Below are 24,047 nucleotides of genomic sequence, written 5' to 3'. Positions count from 1 at the left end.
TTCACGAATATTCGCGAATATAGCGCTATATATTCGTAATTAGGAATATTCGGTTTTTTTTGTTTTTTTTTCCACAATACACATAACAGTGATCATCCCTCTCTGCTTCCAGCTTGTGTGGTGTAAAGAAGGCTCTAATACTACTGTGTGAGACTGGTGCGCGAATTTTCGCATATGCGAAAATTAGCATATGCTAATTTTCGCATTTGCGAATTTTTGCTTATTCTATTTTTATATGATATTTTTCGCATATGCGAAAATATAACGTGAATATTACGAATATGCGAATATTCTCAAATATATGACGAATATTCGTCCATATATTCGCGAATTCGAATATGGCCTATGTCGCTCAACACTAGAAAGTAGTAGGAAACATGATGGTGCTGGTGTATGAAGTAAATTGTCCCTAAAAAGGTTATTCTGAAATTCTGCAACGTTTTACATTAGACATGGTTTAGACTGAATCAACATAATATCTGCAGCTCACCACACCTGATGGAGCTAATAATAAGAATAATGATAATAATGAGCTAATAATAATAAAAAAATATAGCTCATTATGTGTTTATAACTTAGTGGAGCAATAGAACTATTAAATTAACCTAGAATATAATTTAGCTAAAAAAAAAAAATGTATTTACTAATGTGTTGTATGTTGCATCTGGGCCTGGTGACGATGCTACTGAGGGACGGTCCTCGACCTCAGGGGATTCCCGTTTAAAGTCCAACACTGGGTTTTCCAATGTCCAGCTTTGTTGCAGTAGCTACAGAAGAGCCTCTGAGTCCCTGGGGGAAAATTAGGTGGATTAGGTGGAAGTATCTCTTAGTTAGGTGGGCTGGACCGGCTAGCAAGTTCTTTGACGGCCTTAGTTAACTGGTCAATGTCCTGTCTCACACTTTGCAATTATGAGGCCACAGGGATTTTTGGGGTAGGTGAGACCGGTGCAGGAACAGGTGGTGATGGTGGCACTGACCTAGCAGATGCTCCTGATGTTTCAGAGGAAGAGACGCTAACTTCTTCTGCCTCGGGCCCTGACTCAATAATTTGCATGGCCAATCTCTTAAAGGCAGGGAAAGACAAGTTAGTATTCTGCACTGCTAGCATTCTGAGCTGGGCTTTGTCCCACTTGTTTTCTATGAATCTGTCCATTAGCACTTTGTTACCCTGCTCGGGCGTGATGCCATCTAACCTCTGTACAATCTCTAAAGACTTTTGCAAAGCTACAGCATAGGCCCGAAGAGTCTGACCTGGTTTCTGCCGTCTCTCGTACAGGCGGAGGCGTACCTTGGATGGGGAGTGCGACTCGAACACTTGATAAAATCCCTCAAAGATCTGCTCCACTGTTGCCTTCTCAGAGGCTGGCCAGGTGCGGACCTCTTCAAGTGCTGATCCTTGTAGCTGTCCAGTGAGCAACTGCACCTGCTGGTTAGGGGGGAAAGAATAGAAAACAAAAAGACTCTGTATGTTCTCTTTGAAGTCTCGAAGGGTGAAAGGGTCCCCATTATAGATGGGAAGAACCGGGTTCCCCAAGAATACTGGTGCAGCTAAAGGAGCTCCTAAACTGTTGTGTGGAGCTGGAGGTGGCGAGGGTAGGACCCTCCTTGCAGACTGTGGTGACCCCACTGGCAGGGTCGCAGGACCACCTTCGTCCTGTGATCCAGGTGAACTGGGTGCTGACATCTTGCAAACTTGATTGGGTGTGCTGTCGCTTTAAGAGATTTGGGGTGCGCTGATATGTAAACTTGGTGGGGTGCGCTGTCGCTGCAAGCAGGTTAGAGTACGCTGGTTGAGTGCGTCGTTGCTGCCGGGTATTTAAGGTACGCTGTCCCTTTAAGAGACGTTGCGGTGTGCCGTAGCGGCTTGTGCGGCCTGCTTCTGGAGTCCCTGATTTCCGCCGCATTGCCCGGATCCTTTTGTTGACCTCTGCAGAGTCTGCGCAGTGGTGGTCTGATGCTCTGAGGCGGGCGCAGTTATTGGAACTTTGCTGCTTTTTGCACCCGGGGGATTTCCGGTTGGGTCCGGGCAAGAAATCCTTCCCCACTGCAACATAGGAGGGAGCGTTTTGGTCCTTTCGGCTGGCCAAGGAGGCGTGACTGCGGAGGACCAGTGGGGCGGAGCTGCGGCTGCTCACGTGCACGGGAAGACCAGGGACTGACTGTAAACCCTTTCAGGTATTTCAGCAACAACGTAACATTCTTCACCTCCTCCTTACTTTTTCTAGCGCCCCGGCAAAGCACAATTTCACCGACAATGTCCTGTACACTATTGGGTGCAATTTAGGTCCCAGCTTGCGACAGCTCCGGACAATTTACAATCGCAGTTCTGAATAGGGGGAGGACTAGTGGCACTTGCAATAACAGTATACACCCGCTTTCCATTGCGGGTGGCCTGGGTGGCTGAATTATTAAAGGCACACACCCATATCCTGTTCGTGAGACGCCAAAAGAGATGTGGTGACCACGGGGTGTTGCAATAGATGTAGCAGGGTCGGGTGGTATTATCCCTGGGGGAAAGATTTGTTTACCCCTTAGTGTTCGTGATGCCAGGATGTGGTTGTTTCGGTATAGGGACCGCCGACAACCAGCCCAAAAATGGCATGCAATTGAATGAATGTCCACAGCAAGGGTTTTTAAGTAACTAGAACTCCTACTTAACATACTCAGGAAACAGTCTTTACAATAATGCAGTTTCCTCAGAGGCAACTGGGACACAGGAAACCTCGCAGGCTTGCTTGGACTTGTAGTCATGAGGATATTTAGGCAGATCACTGAGCTACTAATATATTCTTTTAGTTGAGTAGTAGTCACTTGGTTTGTGGAGATATTTGTTACTCACGGTTTAGAAGCGGCCACTGGACTTTAGGCTTTGGCCTAGATGAGATGAATTTGTTGTATACAGGACTTTGTGCTTCCTTTTAGGGCCAGACGTCAAGAGAGCGAGAATAGTGACTACAGCCCCTTATATACTAGGGGGCTGGACTAAATCCCATTGGTTGCTAGTGCCTGGGGTTCCTGTGCCCATGGAACTCTGGGTATATCACATGACAGTAATTCCCATGACCAACACTTTATACACTTTTGTAAAACTTTATACATATGAACAATAGTTACACATAACGAATATACATTGCATTTATATCAGGCAACAAGGGGGGAGCCCTGCAGGAGAGCACCATGGACCTAAGGGACTCTTCCTGAGGTGACTTGAAGATGGTACAGGACATGTCCTGTACCGGGCCACCACAATAAAAATACTACAACAGCTGCAGTCTGGGTTTAACCTTGGTCTAGTTTTGTGTCTCTGATAGGAACACAGTGCCACACACAGATCAGCACCACCATGATTCCCACTAATTTTTTTATGCTTTGGGTTTGAGTTTAGCATTAGAAGTCTTCACCATCACTTATTCTGTCTTATTGACATTACATTGTAAGGTGATTTTTCGGAAAAGGACATTTTTTGCTATTTTTTTTATCTGAAAAATATTTCTAACCAGTTCAGATTAGAGATGTTCTCAAAAAAAAGGCTACAAACGTCAGACCATATGAAAAGACATAATGAGACAACAGCCTCCTTTATGATGGCTGTAAATTGTGGCGGTATGCTTTTAAAATCATAAAAAAGCCATTTGTCGAATTGTAATTTATGGGCCCCTCGTTTTGTGTCCAAGGTTTTCGAAATGTTTGAGATGATAGAAATGGCTTATCTCACAGCTTCTGAACTACTCAATAGATTAATAGGACTTCTCAACATTTTAAGCTAATATAAGGTCTTAAAGGGGTACTCCCCCCTAGATATCTTATCCCCTATCCAAAGGCGAGACCATTGGCTGCGGCACCTCAGACATCCAGTGAACTTCGCTCTTTGCCGGATTATTGGTGATGCTGGGCGGAGGCTTGAGACATCTCGGTCACGCCCTGCTCGTGAAGTCACAGCCATGCCCCTTCAATGCAAGTCTATGGGAGAAGGCGTGACGGCCATCACGCCCCTTCCCATAGACTTGCATTCAGGGGGCATGGCTGTGATGTCACGAGGAGGGCGCGGCCATGATGTCACGAGACTCCGGCGGTGCACCCAACGCTCTAAATGAATTCCGGGTGCAGCAGGGAAATAGGGAATAAGATGTCTGATCACGGGGGTCCCCAGCGGCGGGGGATAGGGGATAAAATGTCTAGGGGCGGAGTACCCTTTTAAAGGCGCATTCTTATCTATACATGTTATGCCATATTGACCTGTTGCTCCCCCTCCCATGCTCTCTAAATTGAAGATACAGATGTCCCTATGTCAGTTCTCCTTCACAGCGGTGCCTTAGGAGCATTGCTATTATATGTTGGAGGCCTGGCTTAACTTGAGTAAGGTTTTTAGATATATTTATTATTTTTGACTTTCTAAAACGTTTCTACATTTGTTGCACACCCTCACTACAACTCTATGGCCCACATTTATCATTGCAGTGCAAGTGAAGCATTTTTTTACACCTTTTTTTTGTGTGTGCTGATAATGTGTAGGAGCACCATATTTATTAAAAGGTAAAAGAGCTTTGATAAATTTTGTGCAGGTCCACATTTTCTGAAATTTCTGTCTACACATACACCAAAAAGCTACACCATGAGGGAGATTTATCAAAACCTGTGCAGAGGAAGAGTGGTGCAGTTGCCCATAGCAACCAATCAGATTGCTTCTTTCATTTTCCACAGGCCTCTTTAGAGGCCTGTGGAAAATGAAAGAAGCGATCTGATTGGTTGCTATGGGCAACTGCACCACTCTTCCTCTGCACAGGTTTTGATAAATCTCCCCCCCATGTCTGAGCTGGTGTAGTTTTAGAGACTTTTCAGTGGCTTTGCGCCTTTTTTTGCTCCTTTTTACAAAAAAGGGGCAATAATAAATCCCTTCCATATCATGTCTATTGCCAAAATCAGTGGATTGCAACTCAAAATCAGTGGATTGCAACTCAAAATCAGTGGATTGCAACTCAAAATCAGCAGAAATGTGTAAACAAAAAGGGGCAAAAAAAGGCGCAAAAAACCCTGCTTGCGCCTTTTTTGCCCCTTTTTTAGACACAAAAAACTGTCTAAAGACAATGATAAATGTAGGCCTATAGGTTGTGTTGAAATCCAAAAGACAAAAACTGCCTAGTGTATTTTATATTGGCATAGAAGAGTGCAAGCTAGAAAAGTGGAGGGAAAAAATGCACAAATGAACATTGTATGGAACTGTTACTATATTACTATGTGTCAGAGCAGTATGGCCACTGTATGTTGATATTTCGTGCTCGCGGTATGGTGGTATTTATATTTAGACATGGTATTTATATTTAGACAATGAGTACTTCAGCGCTATTCGAGACATCATTTTTTATAAAGTATGCCGTGGCAGCACTGTGTAGGCTTGTTATTTAGGCAACTATATTGTTTGGCCAAAATAAGTCCCTCTTATTTTATGGAGACAACGGGGGAGATTTATCAAAACCTGTCCAGAGGAAAAGTTGCCCAGTTGCCCATAGCAACCAATCAGTTCGCTTCTTTCCCTTTGCAGAGGCCTTGTTAAAAATGAAAGCAGCGATCTGATTGGTTGCTATGGGCAACCGGGCAACTATTTCTCTGCACAGGTTTTGATAAATCTCCTGTACGCTCATCTATAGGCAGATAGAACAGACCTGGTCAGGGTGCATGCACACCACATTTTCTCAATACAGTTCCCGTATCAGGTTTTTGATGAAAAACGGATTCCTCAAAACCGTACTAAACTCTATCAAAACGTGTGTACAAATTTTAACCCATATAAGGTTGAAAACCATATATACGGTTTGAAAAATGGTGTCCGGTTGCATCCGTTTTTTAAGAAAAAACTTCTAAGTATTTAACTTTTCACTCCATTTTGAGTAAAGTTTCACTTGTTTGATTGAAATTCCAAGAAAAAAACCTGTGCAAAGTCAAAAAACATATGGTGAAAACTAGGGATGTGCCGATACCGATACTGGTATCGGTACCGGGGCCGATACTAGCTATTTGCATGGTATCGGGGACTTGTTTAATGTCCCTGATACCATGCACGATACCTGGTGCTGCTCTGCTGACCCGTTCTTCCATCCTCCCGTCCGCATCATAGTGTTCCATGGAGGAGCATGTGACACACACGTCACTCCGCCTCCTCCCCTGCGCCCAGCGTAATGCTACGCAGGTCACATGCTCCTCCATAGGACGACATGATGCGGACCGGTGGACGGGAGAACGGGGCAGCAGAGCGGCAGCACCAGCACCTGACCCAAGGAGGTGAGCTGCCTGCAAGGAGGGGGCTGCTACTAATGTCTAAGCGGGGGGGCTGCTGATGTCTAAACGGGGGGGCCCTGCTGCTGTCTAAAGGGGGGCCCTGCTGCTGTCTAAATGGGGGGGGGGGGGCCTGCTGCTGTCTAAAGGGGGGGCCCTGCTGCTGTCTAAATGGGGGCCCTTCTGGGGTCTAAAGGGGGGGCCCTTCTGCTGTCTAAAGGGGGGGCCCTGATGCTATCTAAAGGGGGGGCCCCGCTGCTGTTTAAAGGGGGGGCCCTGCTGCTGTCTAAAGGGGGGGGCCCTGCTGCTGTCTAAAGGAGGGCCCTTCTGCTGTCTAAAGGGGGGGCCCTGCTGCTGTCTAATGGTGGGGGGGCTGCTGCTGTCTAAAGGGGGGGGGGACCCTGCTGCTGTCTAAAGGGGGGGCCCTGCTGCTGTCTAAAGGGGGAGCCTGCTGCTGTCTAAAGGGGGGGGCCCTGCTGCTGTCTAAAGGGGGGCCCTGCTGTTGTCTAAAGGGGGGCCCTGCTGCTGTCTAAAGGGGGACCCTGCTGCTGTCTAAAGAGGGGGCCCTGATGCTATCTAAAGGGGGGGGGCCCTGCTGCTGTCTAAAGGGGGGGCTGCTGCTGTCTAATGGGGGGGGCTGCTGCTGTCTAAAGGGGGGGGCCCTGCTGCTGTCTAAAGGGGGGGCCCTGCTGCTGTCTAAACGGGGGCCCTGCTGCTGTCTAAAGGGGGGGCCCTGCTGCTGTCTAAAGGGGGGGGGGGGCTGCTGCTGTCTAAAGGGGGGGGCTGCTGCTGTCTAAAGGGGGGCCCTGCTGCTGTCTAAAGGGGGGCCCTGCTGCTGTCTAAAGGGGGTGGCCCTGCTGCTGTCTAAAGGGGGGGGGCCCTGCTGCTGTCTAATGGGGGGGGGCTGCTGCTGTCTAAAGGGGGGGGGGGCCTACTGCTGTCTAAAAGGGGGGGCCCTGCTGCTGTCTAAACGGGGGCCCTGCTGCTGTCTAAAGGGGGGGCCCTGCTTCTGTCTAAAGGGGGGCCCTGCTGCTGTCTAAAGGGGGGGCTGCTGCTGTCTAAAGGGGGGGCCTACTGCTGTCTAAAGGGGGGCCCTGCTGCTTTCTAAAGGGGGGGCCCTGCTGCTTTCTAAATGGGGGGCTGCTGCTGTTTAAGTAGGGGCCCACTGTCCAAAAAAGGGCTGTGGTCTACAGGGGGGCTGCTACTTATGTCTACAGGGGGGCTGCTGTCTACAAGGGGGGCAGCTGTCTACAGGGGGGGGGGGGCTGTTACTAATGACTGCCAGGGGGCTGCAGCTAATGTCTGCAAGGAGCTACTACCTACTATTAAAGACAATCTTACAGCAGAGTCACCTGCACTAACTTGAATTTATAGGTAGATAGTGCAGGTGACCCGGTTTCTGCCACTGCTCACCATGTGGTCATCGGTCTCGCCGCCAATGCAAATTCCCTGTTATGTCCAATGGAGAAGAGAGAGATCTTGGCTCATACTACAGCAGCCGCCTCCATTGTACACAACAAGGACTCACATATCATAGGGTAGACAGCGACAGAAACCGGGTCACCCTGGTGTCAGATTCCTTTTAAAATATGAGTACTTGTACTTGGTATCGGCGAGTACTAGAATTAAAGTATCAGTATTCGTACTCGGTCTTAAAAAATGGCATCGGGACATCCCTAGTGAAAACCGTATGGAATCGTGTGCACATACAGTTCTGTACGGTTCCCATTGACTCCCATGTTAAAAAAAAAACATATACAGTTTAATACAGTTTTTCACCAGGACCAAAAAACATGATAGACTAGGGTTTTGGGTATGGGTAAAAAAAAAACTGACAAAACCGTATAAGATGCAAAACGGACTAAACTGGATAATGCGTTTGACATGCGGTTTACAATGTTAAGTCAATGCATACAGTCTTCTATACAGTTCCATACGGTTTTTAACTTGAAACCGTATACGGGAACTGTATAGCAAAAACATGGTGTGCATGCACCCTCAGAGAGGAGGATTGATGGAGGCTCTTTAGGTCTCTAAAGCATTAGAGGACGCTAGGCATTGTGTCCTCCCTATAATCCAGCCATAAGGAGGGTCCTAGGTAGTACAGACCCTATGGAGGAGATTTATTAAAGGAAAACTGTCATATGTTTTGTCACGCACTATCCACAGGTACCTGTGGATAGTGCGGGAGACACTGAACATTTTGAGTCCTACCTTGCCCGGATCCGATGCGCCGTTCGCCCGTTATAGCTGGTATTCAGTATATTCAAATTAGCTGCAAACTGGCTTGGGCCTTCAACTGGCACTGTGACGTAACCGCCGCCCGGCCCGCAGCACCGCCCAGATAATGAATATTCATACATTGTCTTACACTCTCCGTCTTATCTCTGCTGAGTCCTGGACGATACTGCGCATGCGCTGAATTTCCTACTCTACCGTAGGAAAGCAATGCTGAAGACAGCTTCCGGGTATAGTAGGAAATTTCGTGCATGCGCAGTATCGACCAGGACTCCGCCTAGATGAGACTGAGAGTGTAAGACAACGTATGAATATTCATTAGCCGGGCGGTCCTGCGGGGCGGGCGGCGGTTACGTCACAGTGCCAGTTGAAGGCAGTAACCCCGCCCGTGCCAGTTAGCAGCTAATTTGAATATAGCGAAAACCAGCTATAACGGGCGAACAGAGCAGGAGATCCGGGCACGGTAGGACTCAAAATGTTCAGCGTCTCCCGCACTATCCACAGATACCCGTGGATAGTGCGGGACAAAACATATGACAGTTTTCCTTTAAAACCTGTCCAGAGGAAAATTTGCCCAGTTGCCCATAGCAACCAATCAGCTCCCTTCTTTCATTTTTAACAAGGCCTCTGCAAGAGGATTGGTTGCTATTGGTAACTGGACACATTTTCCTTTGCACAGGTTATGATAAATGTCCCCCATAGGGACTACATGTGTGTCGCCACTATATAGGCTCCATTTTCATGGCCATATAAACACTATTTTTCTTCCCCCTAAAACTGTTTTCTATTTTCTAGTCTACGCTGATAAAATCATCAATAATATATTTATAACCTTGACCCTTATTACGACTGTCGGAAGCTGCGGTCTGCATGCATGAGAATAAATCTTACATATGAATAAGGTATTATGCTTTATGAAGCCAGCAAGTTCAACAAAACTTTATCTCAAGGTGAAAGAGATCCCCAGAGCAAAGTTGCTTTGTCACATTGAACATCTAATGGAAAATCAAAAGGCAAAAGATTGCGGGTGATAGGGTCACATTGCCAAAAGGATTCATTTCAGCTAGAGATGAAGGTGAGGATACGTTATAACCAGGTCTGAGATTCCTGTAGGACGAGGTCTGTGTAGATGAATTGTAGAAGTTTATCACATATATTCATCTCACGGTCTTTATTATAGATAACAGACAGTGTTTTCAATATAGGATTTGTGTTGTCAAAATAAATCAATAAATATAGGTCATTTAGGTGGCCATACACATTAGGCTGCATTCACACCACGTTTTTGCAATATGGTTCCCGTATACGGTTTGAGTGTCAAAACCGTATGGAACCATATTGCAAACCATATGTATAGACATGTCATTGAAAACCATATGCCAAACGTAGCATCCGGTTGTGTACGTTTTGCATCATTTATGGTTTAATCCATTTTTTTCCCGTACACAAAACCGCAGTCTACTACGGTTTTATGTCTGGGTGAAAAAAACTGATAGAAACCGTAAACGTTTAAAAAAAAAAAAATGGTGGTCTATGGGAACCGTACAGAACCGTATGGGCGTACCATCCGGTTTGCACCATATGGTTTTTTACTTTTTTTTGACAATTTTTTTTCTTGGAATTTAATTCAAACAAGTGAAACTTTATTCATAATGGAGTGAAAAGTTAAAAACGTATACGGGTTTTTTCTTAAAAAACGGATGCAATCGGACATCATTTTTCAAACCGTATATGGGTTAAAATTTGTACGCACGTTTTGATACAGTTTAGTCTGGTTTTGAGGAATCCGTTTTTCATCAAAAACCTGATACGGGAACTGTATTGCAAAACGTGGTGTGAATGCAGCCTTAGCTAGAAGTAGGTTGATGGTTAAAGGGGTACTCCGATGCCCTGTGACGGAAGCTCCGCTCGCAGAGTCTGGAAGTTTATTGTTCCGAACGCTGTGTGCGGGCTTCCGTGTTCAGGGCCGCCCCTCGGAATGTCACCATCGCGCCCCCTTCCCATAGACTTTCGCTGAGGGGGCGGGCGTGACGTCACGAAGGGGGCGGGCATGACGTCACGGGAGGCGGCCCTGAACACGGAAGCCCGCACACAGCATTCGGAACAATAAACTTCCGGACGCTGCGAGTGGAGCTTCCGACACAGGGCAGCGGAGTACCCTTTTAAGTGATCATGTGATGAACAATCCTTTTGCAGACAATGCTATATAAACTTAGTCCATATTGGCTGTTACAGCTGTATAGACTGGCCCTATTTGATCAGTCTTTCTGGGATTTTTTTTTCTTTCTACAAGCTTTTTGAAAGAATGCTCATGGAAAAAAGATCGTTCCTGAATGAGAAATATTTTGCCGACCACTATGCTAAAATTCCTTTCCATATGATGACAATGATCCGTCACCGGCTGGTTAAGACAACAGTTCATTGACAAATTTACCCCAATAAATTATCATTTTGGTTAAAATTTTCTGCTTTCATCAACTTTAATCTAACGTGTACGGTTCCTTTGAAGGTAGCTCAACACATGTGAGGGTTGTAGGTCAAACATTCATTAAGCAAACACCTATGTCTCCTAGTGGCCTATAAGGAAAAGACTAGGGGTTCCCAAACCATCCAGAACATGATCCTTTGTTCCAGCTGAAGCACATGCTGGGACAAAGACCAAGAAGTAAGGGGTGGACTAGCACTCCTCTGTGCTCACTCCTGTCTTGTCTATCAGACTCCTGTCTGAAAACAGAGAAGAGGTGATAACAGAGCAGCCTGCAGTGATTGGATGAAGAGACCCAGAACAGCACAGCAGACTCAGGGAGTAAGTGAATGCATGGTGAGGGTGGGCTCAGTGCTTGCCTCAGACACACCCCTTCCTGAGCAGTGGATGTCAGAATAAGTGAGCAGCAGAACAGAGGGAATTGTGAGACAAATGCAGAATGTTTGTTCGGGACATATCAAGAACAGTCAGACGTTCTTTTTTCTTTTACATTTTCTAGTTATTTTAATTGTATTGTATTGTATTTTATACATTTAAAATTGCCAAAATATAAACTTTAAATAAATAAACTATTAAATATTATATTTAATAAGTAAGACCTGTGTAAGAATCAAAAGCCACAATCAGACTAAAAATGTATTATTTATTTATAATTATTAGAGATGAGTGAATTTACAGTAAATTCGATTCGTCACGAACTTCTCGGCTCGGCAGTTGATGACTCATCCTGCATAAATTAGTTCAGATTTCAGGTACTCCCGCGGGCTGGAAAAGGTGGATACAGTCCTAGGAGACTCTTTCCTAGGACTGTATCCACCTTTTCCAGCCCACCGGAGTGCTGGAAAGCTGAACTAATTTATGCAGGAAAAGACATGAACTGCCGAGCCGAGAAGTTTGTGACGAATCGAATTTACTGTAAATTCGCTCATCGCTAATAATTGTGTTTACCAATGAAATAACATTATTATCAGTAAACTAAGAATAAAAATAAAACAAAAACAAACGTAGAAATAAAAACAAAAACTGACATACAGGTGCCCAGCTCTGTTGCTGTCGTTTCCACCTTTCACCCACATCACCATTTCATTGCATGCATGATAGATGAGGACACACAATGGCGCTAAAGTTGTATAACCACGGGGCCTTCTGACGTTACAAGATAGGAGTCTCTTTGTTTTTTCGCCTGCAGCCATGGAAACAAATCTAGTGGGATCTGACTACTGACTGCGAGGCAGAAGCAAAGGAGAAATACGTTTACATGTGAATCCTCATTGTTTCTGATCAGTGACTAAAGCAGTGTTTCCCAAGCAGTGTGCCTCCAGCTGTTGCAAAACTACAACTCCCAGCATGCCCGGACAGCCGTTGGCTGTCCGTGCATACTGGGAGTTGTAGTTTTGCAGCAGCAGGAGGCACCCTGGTTGAAAAACACTGCTCTAAATTAAGCAATTCTATTGTTTTATTTATTTATTTATTTATTATTATTTATTTATTTAATTTATTTGGAATACTTCTTATTAACGTTTGTTTCCTAAATGCAGTCAGGTTTATATTACATTGTGATTTATGTACTTTTTCAAAAAAAATTTTTTTTCCCTTTTAGTATTACCGTATATACTCGAGTATAAGCCGACCCGAGTATAAGCCGAGACCCCTAATTTCAACCCAAAATCCCAGGAAAAGTTATTGACTCGAGTATAAGCCTAGGGTGGGAAATACCTCATCCCCCCCTGTCATCATCCAGACCCGTCATTAACATCCTCATCATCCCCTTGTCATCATCCCACACATCCCCCCTTCATCATCCCCTTGTCATCATCCCACACATCCCCTTATCATCCCACACATCCCCCCTTCATCATCCCCTTGTCATCATCCCACACATCCCCCCTTCATCATCCCCTTGTCATCATCCCACACATCCCCTTATCCCACACATCCCCCCTTCATCATCCCCTTGTCATCATCCCACACATCCCCTTATCCCACACATCCCCCCTTCATCATCCCCTTGTCATCATCCCACACATCCCCCCTTCATCATCCCCTTGTCATCATCCCACACATCCCCTTATCATCCCACACATCCCCCCTTCATCATCCCCTTGTAATCATCCCACACCCCCCCCTTCATCATCCCCACCCCCCTTCATCATCCCCACACCCCCGCCCCCCCTTCATCATCCTCTTCTCATCATTCGCCCTCAGTGGTCTTCAACCTGCGGACCTCCAGAGGTTTCAAAACTACAACTCCCAGCAAGCCCGGGCAGCCATCGGCTGTCCGGGCTTGCTGGGAGTTGTAGTTTTGAAACCTCCGGAGGTCCGCAGGTTGAAGACCATTGCGGCCTTCAACCTGCGGACCTCCAGAGGTTTCAAAACTACAACTCCCAGCAAGCCCGGGCAGCCATCGGCTGTCCGGGCTTGCTGGGAGTTGTAGTTTTGAAACCTCCGGAGGTCCGCAGGTTGAAGACCACTGCGGCCTTCAACATGCGGACCTCCAGAGGTTTCAAAACTACAACTCCCAGCAAGCCCGGGCAGCCATCGGCTGTCCGGGCTTACTGGGAGTTGTAGTTTTGAAACCTCCGGAGGTCCGCAGGTTGAAGACCACTGCGGCCTTCAACATCATCCAGCCCCCTCTCACCCCCTTTAGTTCTGAGTACTCACCTCCGCTCGGCGCTGGTCCGGTCCTGCAGGGCTGTCCGGTAAGGAGGTGGTCCGGTGAGGAGGTGGTCCGGGCTGCTATCTTCACCGGGGGCGCCTCTTCTCCGCGCTTCCGGCCCGGAATAGAGCCGTTGCCTTGACAACGACGTATCTGCGTCGTTGTCAAGGCAACGTGACTATTCTGAGGCCGGGCCCGAAGCGCTTAGAAGAGGCCTCCCCGGTGAAGATAGCAGCCCGGACCACCTCCTCACCGGACCACCTCCTTACCGGACAGCCCTGCAGCACCGGACCAGCGCCGAGCGGAGGTGAGTACTCAGAACTAAAGGGGGTGAGAGGGGGCTGGATGATGTTGAAGGCCGCAGTGGTCTTCAACCTGCGGACCTCCGGAGGTTTCAAAACTACAACTCCCAGCAAGCCCGGACAGCCGATGGCTGCCCGGGCTTGCTGGGAGTTGTAGTTTTGAAACCTCTGGAGGTCCGCAGGTTGAAGACCACTGCGGGTGGGGGAGTTCACTCGAGTATAAGCCGAGGGGGGTGTTTTCAGCACGAAAAATCGTGCTGAAAAACTCGGCCTATACTCGAGTATATACGGTATATCATAGTATTTCGTTTGTTTAAAAAAAATGACATGACCAGTTTTGAAATGTGTTTTTCAAGTCTACAGAAAAATGTTATTTATTCATTTCTTTTTTATTTTTATTTTACATTACATGGACATGGTGCAATGTCCTCCCCTCTCCTCTCTCTGCATAGGTGTCACGCACAGGCTGTGTCACGCACAGGCTAAGTTTACACTTGGTTTTTTCTCTGTCAGTTTTTGGAGTACTGCCACTGCAGTTTTTAAACCAAAGACGGAAGTGGATTCAAAAGGAATAGCAGATATAAAGGAAGGACTTACACTTCTCCTCCCTTATGGATCCACTTCTGACTTTGGCTCAAAAACTACACTTTAAAGGCTGAATTAACCCAATGGGCTATAGGGGCTGTGGCCCATGGGCCTCCCCTCTACATGCTAGGGGCCTCCAGATGGTCTTCAGGTCAGTCCCATCCAAGTACAATAAAGTACAGCTCAGCTACTTTAAGACTAGCAGTGGCTGCTGGGAGCAGTCGTGCCACGCACACATGGCTGCCTTAGTTAAAAGAGTAGTTCAGCTTAGAAAAATGCATCCCCTATCCAAAGCATAGGGTATAAGTATCAGATCGAGGGGGTTTTGACTGCTGGGACCCCCGCGCAGGAGACATGGCCCTCCTGCGTGGTGATATGGCTCTCCTCCTGAACGGAGCTGTGTTGACCACCTCCATGCAGCTCTAGGGGAGATCCAGAGATATCTGAGAACAATTCTTCGGCTCTCCCGTAGAGATGCACGGAGGGCACGTGCCCAGCGAACGAACCCCCCCCCCCCCCCCCCCCCCCCTGTGATCTGATTTTAGGGAATACAATTTTCTAAGCTGGATAACCCCTTTAAGGGAAGTCGAACCGAACCAAACATGAGTTGAGACAGAGAGGGGAAAGCAAGGAGAACTAGAGAGAGAGACCAAGTTTATCACCTAGCTCAGGCATAGGCAACTTTCGGCACTGCAGATGTTTTGGACTACATCTCCCATGATGCTCTTACAGCCAAAATTCTGCAAAAAGCATCATAGGATGTAATCCAAGATATCAGCAGTGCAGAAGGTTGCCTGTGCCTGACCTAGCCTCTTCTACGCTAACTGGGTGTCTACTACATACTGTATCAAAAGGGAGCTTTCAGGAGAAGATTAAGTCAAAGTACCTGATAGCTTGCCTTGAGGTCCTGGTCCGGCTAGCAGTACAGATTTTTGGGTCAGAGGATACATATATCTGTAAGGAAACAATACCTACCCCTAAAAAACCATACTGCAAATATACTCCAAAAAAACACAAGCAATGTTAGAAGAAAAAAAGAATAAAGTGACTGCCAAAATTAGCTGTGTCCTCAGGGCAGTATTTCCCAAGCTGAGTGCCTCTATATGTTGTAATTTTGGGACACACTGCTTTAGGCCATGTTCACACGGTGGGATTTTTGCGGAAATGTCCGCCTGGAATACTTCCAGCTGACATTCCACAATCAGTGGGCACCAGCAGACCATTCTAGGACCGCTTGGAAAGGCACCATCTCCATAAACTGCAATGTATTTCCAAGCGGATGTCAATTCTTTCTGCAGAGGTTTATTTTTTTTTATTTATTTTTTTTTTATTTTTTTTTTATTTTTTTTTGTGGAGTGTTCACATTTATATTTATCACTGTTTGCCTATTGTTTGGTTGGTTTTATTTGGGGATTAATAAAGGTTATGTTTTATAACTGTTTTGCTATTCAAATAAGAGGCTTGTTTTTGGTGAAACTGTTTGATTTCCTCTTTGAATCACTTGGAAGGAGGTGGGCGCTCCTGATCATTGATAGGCCTGTAAAGGACAGAATCTGGATTTTGACGGCAGATGTTTCCACCGCTGTGTGCACAGTGCTATCCCACTGAAAACAATCAAACAGTTAGGCCATCATGACAGGGATTGCCAGGGAGTAAGGGGTTAAGTGGAGGAAAAAAGGATACATGGGGTGAAATGGAGGAGGGAACAGGGGGAGGGGGAAAGGGGGGTTGAGGGGTTAGAGGTGATTGGCGGAGGAGGGGGTAAGGTCTGGGGAAAAAAAGGGGGGGTAAAGAGATATATAGAAGTAGTGGGGGGGCGGGAAGATTCAGTGTGACTGAGGAACAGAAGTAGAAAGCTTGTTTCTGGACTCCTTTGTGGAGGTTTAATCTGGGTGGATGGCGGTTCCAGTGGAGGAATTCAGTGATGGGAGGCTTAGGCTTCTGGGGGGGGTCCCCGTGGGGGAGTGGCCTGTCTCTTAACCAGTGGGATCGGCTGGAGGCAAAAAGGAGCCCATGTGGGGTCTAAGTGGGGGAACAGCCATGGGGAATTTTGGGCTTTGAGGACCACCTTGGGATTTGATTATATATTAAGGTTATATATATTTATGTTATATGTTTGTTATAATAAAACGGCTTCTGTGGCCAATTCATTCCATTTCTGTGTCTGTGTTAATTATTGGTGGGAGGAGTTAGAGGGTACGGCAATACCTCTGTCATGTGCTGCAACTGAATTTCCGTGCAAAATTTTTCTGACAAATTCCTCTCATAAATTCTGCTGTGTGAACATGTTCTAAAGGGGTTTATTGTTAGGATTCCCCCAAACTAATGCTATCTTGTAACTTGACATTTTTTTCTGTGTGTGAACATACCCTAATACTGTACCGTAGGACTTGTAACAAAGTCTCAAGACTGCCGAAGTGAACGTTCACTTTTGATGATTCTGAAGATCTTCGCGGGCACAGCTAAACACTCGAGACATTTTTACTTTCCTCCCTGTGATGTTCTTAAAGGAGTACTCCACCCATAGACATCTTATCCCCTATCCAAAGGATAGGGGATAAGATGTCAGATCACGGGGGTCCCCGTCACGCCCCGCCCCCTCAATGCAAGTCTATGGGAGGGGGCGTGACGGACCTCCCATAGGCTTGCATTGAGGGGGCGAGGCGTGACTTCACACGGGGCGGAGTTGTGGCGTCACGCTCTTCCGCCATTGTGGTCGGGATCCGAAGCCTCCAGTGTTGCCGGAAGCCGTACAGGTGGGTGCTGCAGCCGAGATCCCAGGGGTCCCGGCAGCGGGACCCCCACGATCTGACATCTTATCCCCTATCCTTTAGGGATAGGATGTCTAATGGTGCGGAGTACCCCTTTAAAGTTTTATGCACATGATCAGCAAGATGGAGCTTGGTGAGCTGTAACAATAACACTCCCGAAACATTCTGCAGTTCTGTCCTACATGGAAAGCAATATCCCAGCACTTTGTTGTAGTTTCAATCATATAGAATCTTATAAATGTGATTTGCTTTCTATTGATCACCGCAGCTCAGCACATGAAGACTCTTCAGCTCACACAAAAACAATGCCTCCTGTGTTGACTTCTTATTCTTCTTTTCAATACAATGTTCTATGGAAAATTGATAATTTCAAAGGAAGCTTAAACAGAATGTGCTGAAATCGGATTACCATGGATGCATATCGCAACCGTCATCGCATCTTTATAACCCTCCCTGCACCGAGCTGGGTTTTGATTTTTTTAAATTTTTTTTTTTCTTCTTGATGTCTTCTTCTTCATGAAACATTGACTGTATTCAGACTTTACGTTAGAATTACAGGTTAGTTGGAGATAAATTGGAAGGGAATATTTAACCCTTTCCTAAGCACCCTGCATCATCGTAGTACCGTATTTTTCGCCCTATAAGACACACCCAATTTTAAAGGTGCAAAATCTAGAAAAAAAAGATTCTGAACCCAACAGTGATCTTCAACCTGCGGATCTCCAGATGTTGCAAAACTACAACTCCCAGCATGACCGGACAGCCTTTGCAACTGCTGGAGGCACCCTGGTTGGGAAACAGGGTAATATTACCCAGCATCTCTGTTCTAGGATGGTGATATAACTGGAGGTCTGAGGTTTTGGAATGGTATAGGGCAGGTGATGTCCTGTATTAGCCGCAGGGACCGCTGCGATAGGTGTGTATTCGCCGTATAAGACGCACCAACTTTCCCCCCCCCAGTTTTGGGGAAGAAAAAGTGCGTCTTATACGGCGAAAAATACGGTACATTGCTATGAGCCTTGATCTTATGGGAACATGTGAGGAGATAGCCATATATGTGTGATTGATCACCACCACAAGGATCGTAAGGACTGTAAGGCGTAATTCAACGGGATTCTGCTGCGATGTGCACACAGAGGAATTTCTGCGCCAAAAACCGTTTGGCGCAGAATTCACATTGTATAAGGACTGCGTCACATACTACCAGCTATATCTACCTAACATGTCTATCAAGTGTGATATTCCTAGTCTGTTTCATCATTAGTGTTGCTTGCGAACATTCGCAATGCAAATTTTATTCGCGAATATCGCATATTCGCGAATTCGCGAATATAGCACTATATATTTGCAATGACAAATATTCGTTTTTTGTTTTTTTTCACAGTACACATCACAGTGATCACCCCTCTCTGCTTCCAGCTTGTGTGGTGTAAAGAAGGCTCTAATACTACTGTGTGAGACTGGCGTGCGAATTTGTGAACATTTGCATATGCTAATTTTCGCGTATGCAATTTTTTGTTTATGCAAATTTTTGCATATGCGAACATAAAACGTGAATATTACGAATATGTGAATTTAGCGAATATATGACGAATATTCGTCCATATATTCGCGAAATATTGCAAATTCGAATATGGCCTATGCCTGTCATCACTAATCATCATCACTGTTTTCTGTTATATTGGATCTGCAACATCAGTAAAGAACAAGATGTTATCCATAAATCCTGGCTTTTTAGGTATTTCTTCCCGGGTCTATCATACACATCTATGTGTGATTGATCACCACCACAAGGACCCTAAGGACCGTAAGGCGTAATTCAACGGGATTCTGCTGCAATGTGCACACAGCGGAATTTCTGCGCCAGAAACAATTCCGATTTTAATATCTGCAGAAAGAACAAACCTGTTCATTCTTTCTACCGTCTACACAGAATGCATTGCTGTCAATGAATGGGCACATTCCTGTGTGGTCTTAGCACCGGCATGTTATGTCGGTGCCCTCAGTCTGCGGAATGGAGATTTTCCGTGCAGATATTCCGAGGTGTGAACATAGCCTAACTGGGGAAAGCTTAGATCCTGACTGCTTGACCTCTGAGACACTGCAATCTATAGTGATCACTGCAATGACAAAGGGAGGGGATTTAAAAGGGTCCTCCGCCCTTATTCCCTATTCAAAGGATAGGGGGTAAGATGTCTGATCGTGGGGGGGTCCCAGCGGCTGGACTCCCCGCAATCAGACATCTCAACCGCTATCCTTTTAATAGGGAATAAGATGTCTAGGGCCGAGTGCCCCTTTAAAGGGGTTATCCAGGATTATAAAAACTGGGCTGATGCTTTGTTTTTTTTTTTAAAAACAGCACCACACCTGTCCCCAGGTTGTGTGTGGGATTGCAGCTCAGCTCCATTGAAGTGAATGGAACAAAGTTGTAATACCACACACAACCTGGGGATAGGTGTGGTGCTGTTTTTGGAAGAAATAAGCTCTATTTATCTATTCCTGGATAACCCCTTCAAAGTACTATGGGAGAGCTCTAACAGGCATTATATCTGGAAAGAGATTACCATTATTATTAGTACTATTTTCATTAATACTACTATTATTTATATGGCTGTCACTTTAAAACCTTTAGCCACAGCAATAGAAATGACAGAGCACCCAAAAGAGGATCTTGACAAGATAATTCCTGTTAAGGACATAACTTCAACGTAATTTACAATACAGTGCTACGGTAGGGTCACACATAGCGCATACGCAACATATTTCCCAGATTTGGCACACGTGTCCTTAATGCTCACACACAGAAAAAATATGCCCGTATTTCCATCCGCAAACGTCAAAAAACCATCCACAATAATATAAAGTGCCCCCCCCCCCACTTTTTTTTTTACTGTAATTGGCTTAAATCACAGCTTCCCACCTAAGTTTACCTATGAGTAGTGCCTGCAATGTGCTATCGACAATGACTTACAGATGTGTGTCTATTACCACCTATATACAATCAATTTTTCTGCAACCACAGTCATATGGAAGCCATTTACTTGCTATGGTTCTTAGCTATTGCTGAATGTGTTTGTGTATCTTGTGAGCAGGTATACAGTTTTATAGTCCCAAAATAATTTCTATTGATGTGTAATGATTCCCAGCATAATCGCTAAGTGTGTGTGTGTGTGTGTGTGTATATATATATATATATATATAATGTGTTTGTTATACACAGTCAAACATGAACGTTCTCACATGCAGTACTGTCTCTAATTCCCTTACACTTTTCTTCCCCCATCCTGTGTTTAGCTACCATATTTTTCGCCGTATAAGATGCACTTTTTGTTCCCCAAAACTGGGGGGGGGGAAGTTGGTGCGTCTTATACGGCAAATACACACCTATCGCGGCGGTCCCTGCGGCCATCAACGGCCGGGACCCGCGGCTGATACAGGACATCACCTATCGCGGTAATGCCCTGTATTAACCCTTCAGACGCGGCAAAGCTGACCGCCGCATCTGAGGGGAAAGTGACACTAACCTGGCTGCTCAGTCGGGCTGTTCGGGACCGCTGCGGTGAAATCGCGGCGTCCCGAACAGCTTACAGGACACCGGGGGAGGGACCTTACCTGCCTCCTCGGTGTCTGCTCCGTGTCGGGATCCCCTGCATGGCCAGCGCTCTCCATCGTCGTCACGCACGCCGTCCCGTTATCCAATAGGAGCGGCGTGCGTAGCGGCGTGATGACGGCGACGGAGAGCATGGATCCCGGGGAAGAAGACGTTTGGAGCGTCGGGAACACCACAGGGACACGGCGACAGCGATGGAGGGTGACATCCAGGGCAGCGGTGACGGGTCCGGAGCGGTGGAGACACGTTAGTACTACCTCCTATACCAGTGGTCTTCAACCTGCTGACCTCCAGATGTTGCAAAACTACAACTCCCAGCATGCCCGGACAGCTGCTGGCTGTCCGGGCATGCTGGGAGTTGTAGTTTTTGCAACATCTGTAGGTCCGCAGGTTGAAGATCACTGTTGGGTTCAGAATCTTTTTTTTCTAGATTTTGCACCTTTAAAATTGGGTGTGCGTCTGATATGCCGGTGCGTCCTATAGGGCGAAAAATACGGTATTTCCTTTACAATCAGTCAACAATGGTTAGTTGTTTAGTGTAATTGAACATTTTACTCCTTTCCTCCTTTCTGAGATGCGTTATGTTTGTATTTACTGCTATTTTGCTATGAGGGAAGAAAACTGAATGTATTTATGCTAAAAAAAAATAAAAAAAAATAAAGATGATTTCCCTTATGATGCTATTAAGTAATCATCTAGTTTATGTAATCCTTTGTGAAGGACATTAGGTTGGCACATTTAAGTTTTCAAACCCATTCATTTTTTTTTTTATTCACATTTTGTTATGTTCCGAACTTGGGTTAAAATTGGAAGAAAAAAAAAAACTAAACAACTTCTCCCCCATAATTCTGCGCCCAATGTCCAATAATGACAAAGTGAAAACAGAATATGAGAAATCCTTATTAAATTATTGAAAAGAAAAATAAAATAAAATCTTGCAGTGACGTAAATATTCAGACCCCTTACTCAGGACTTCGTTGACGCCCCTTTGGCAGAGATTCCAGTCTCCAGTCTTCTTGGAGATGAGATCACAGGGTTTAAACACTAGTGTTGCTCACGAATATTCGCAATGCAAATTTTATTCGCGAATATCGCATATTCGCGAATTCACGAATATTCGCGAATATAGCATTATATATTTGTAATTACGAATATTCGTTTTTTTTTTCTTTTGTTTTTTTATTTTTTTTTTTCACAGTACACATCACAGTGATCATCCCTCTCTGCTTCCAGCTTGTGTGGTGTAAAGAAGGCTCTAATACTACCGCGCGAATTTTCGCTTACACTGATTTTGTATATGCTAATTTCCGCACATGTTAATTTGCGCATTCGCGTATTTTTCTCGCTTATGCGAAAATAAAACGCGAATATTCGCGAATATATAACGAATATTCGTCCATATATTCGCGAATATTCGCAAATTCGAATATGGCCTATGCCGCTCAACACTATTAAACACTTGGATTTGGGGATTTTCTGCCATTTCTCTCTGCAGATCCTCTCTAGTTCTGTTAGGTTGGATGGGGACCATCGGTGGAAGCCATTTTCAGGTCTCTTCAGAGATGTTCCATTGGGTTCACGTTAGAGCTCTGGCTGGGCCACTCAAGGATGTTCACAGAGTGGTCTCTAAGCTGCTCCTGTGTTGTCTTTAACAGTCGTTTAGGGGCCTCTGGATTAGGTTTTCATTAAAAATATCTCTGTACTTTGTTAATTCGGCTTACCTTCAACCCTGACCAGTCTCCGTGCCCCAGCTGCTGAAAGACACCCCCAGAGCATGATGCTGCCACCACCATGCTTTACTGTAGGGATGTATTATTGGGAAGGTGAGTCTCAAGTTGTGGTCTTATGTCTGAAGTGTCTTCAGACATTAGTGTCTAGTGTCTAATCTTATCCTGCAAGTGCAGTGTAGTACAGGCCAGAACACCTCTGATCCCAGCATGTACAACTCAGGATAGAGATCCAGTCTACTCAGGAGGACTACAAGTCAAACAATTCCCAAGTCTATATTCTTCACATTGTATAAGGACTGCGTCACATACTACCAGCTATATCTTCCTAACATGTCTATCAAGTGTGATATTCCTAGTCTGTATCATCATCACTGTTTTCTGTTTTATTGGATCTGCAACAAGAACAAGCTGTTATTCATAAATCCTGACTTTTTAGGTATTTATTCCCGGGTCTATGATACAAATAGCTGTTTTATTTGAAGTAGTGGTTAGTGGGAACCACTAAAGGCTTATTTTACTTCAACCACCAGACATTACAACCCTTATCATCAGTCACGCATGCTAACTATAACCCCACTTTTACCTACAGCATTTACGCCAGACATCCGCTCACCATGGAATACTGGGAGTTGTAGTTTTGCAACATCTGGGGGTCCACAGTTTGGAGAACTAGGGTATAAATACTGCAAGTACAGTTTTCAATGGCCAGAAACTTTACAAGAAACATTTTCCGACATTTTACAATAATTTTATTTTTCGTTCAGATCTGGCAACAAAGTTCTAAGTACATATGCGTCAGATTTTATCCCCCTCCATCCTAGTACAGAACTATCAGAGGGATATTTTTAGCTAAATATTTTGCTTAGTTTAAAATAAATAATGGCGCCATATTGTGCGGCTCGGGCCTTGGAGATATTCTAAATGATCACGTTACAGGCTGAGTTAATGGTTTCAATCTGTGTCTTAATAAGATGTTTCTCGCTGTTTGGCACACCTGCATCATTTCCAGGAATACAGTAATCATCAAACCCAATGGCTGCAGCTGACGGAACAGCAGGATGCACCGCGCGCCCCGCTCCACCACTTACTGATAATGCAAAATATTATTCCATGACCTCTATCCAAAACCACTATAGATTTTATGAATGACTGAGCATTGTTCAGTGATCAGATGGAGCAGAACACATGCATCACATCCGGGAGAAAAACACGGTGTTTCATAAAAAACAGATGTGACTGAAAATACATTTCAAGGTGTTCAGATAATAATGAGAATCTATCTTTTAAATCAAAAACACTGTACATATATTTTAGAGGTATTGTACTCAAAATGGCTTGGATATTTTGATCTCTTTCATTAAAGAGGTACTCTGTTCCCAAAAGGATAGGGGTAAGATGTC

At 45.3% G+C, this 24,047-nt stretch overlaps 1 protein-coding gene across 2 annotated transcripts in view; it reads left to right on the top strand.

Moving 5' to 3' along the window:
- C7H10orf90 (chromosome 7 C10orf90 homolog) overlaps positions 1 to 24,047 on the top strand; it is a 150,385-nt gene that overhangs the window by 5,908 nt on the left and 120,430 nt on the right. The gene's annotated exons all lie outside the window — the stretch shown is intronic.

Source organism: Hyla sarda, chromosome 7 (genome assembly GCF_029499605.1).
Source record: "Hyla sarda isolate aHylSar1 chromosome 7, aHylSar1.hap1, whole genome shotgun sequence".
Taxonomy (NCBI): domain Eukaryota; kingdom Metazoa; phylum Chordata; class Amphibia; order Anura; family Hylidae; genus Hyla; species Hyla sarda.
The sequence above is the reverse complement of the archived record's forward strand: the minus strand, read 5'-3'. Positions and strand labels throughout refer to the sequence as shown.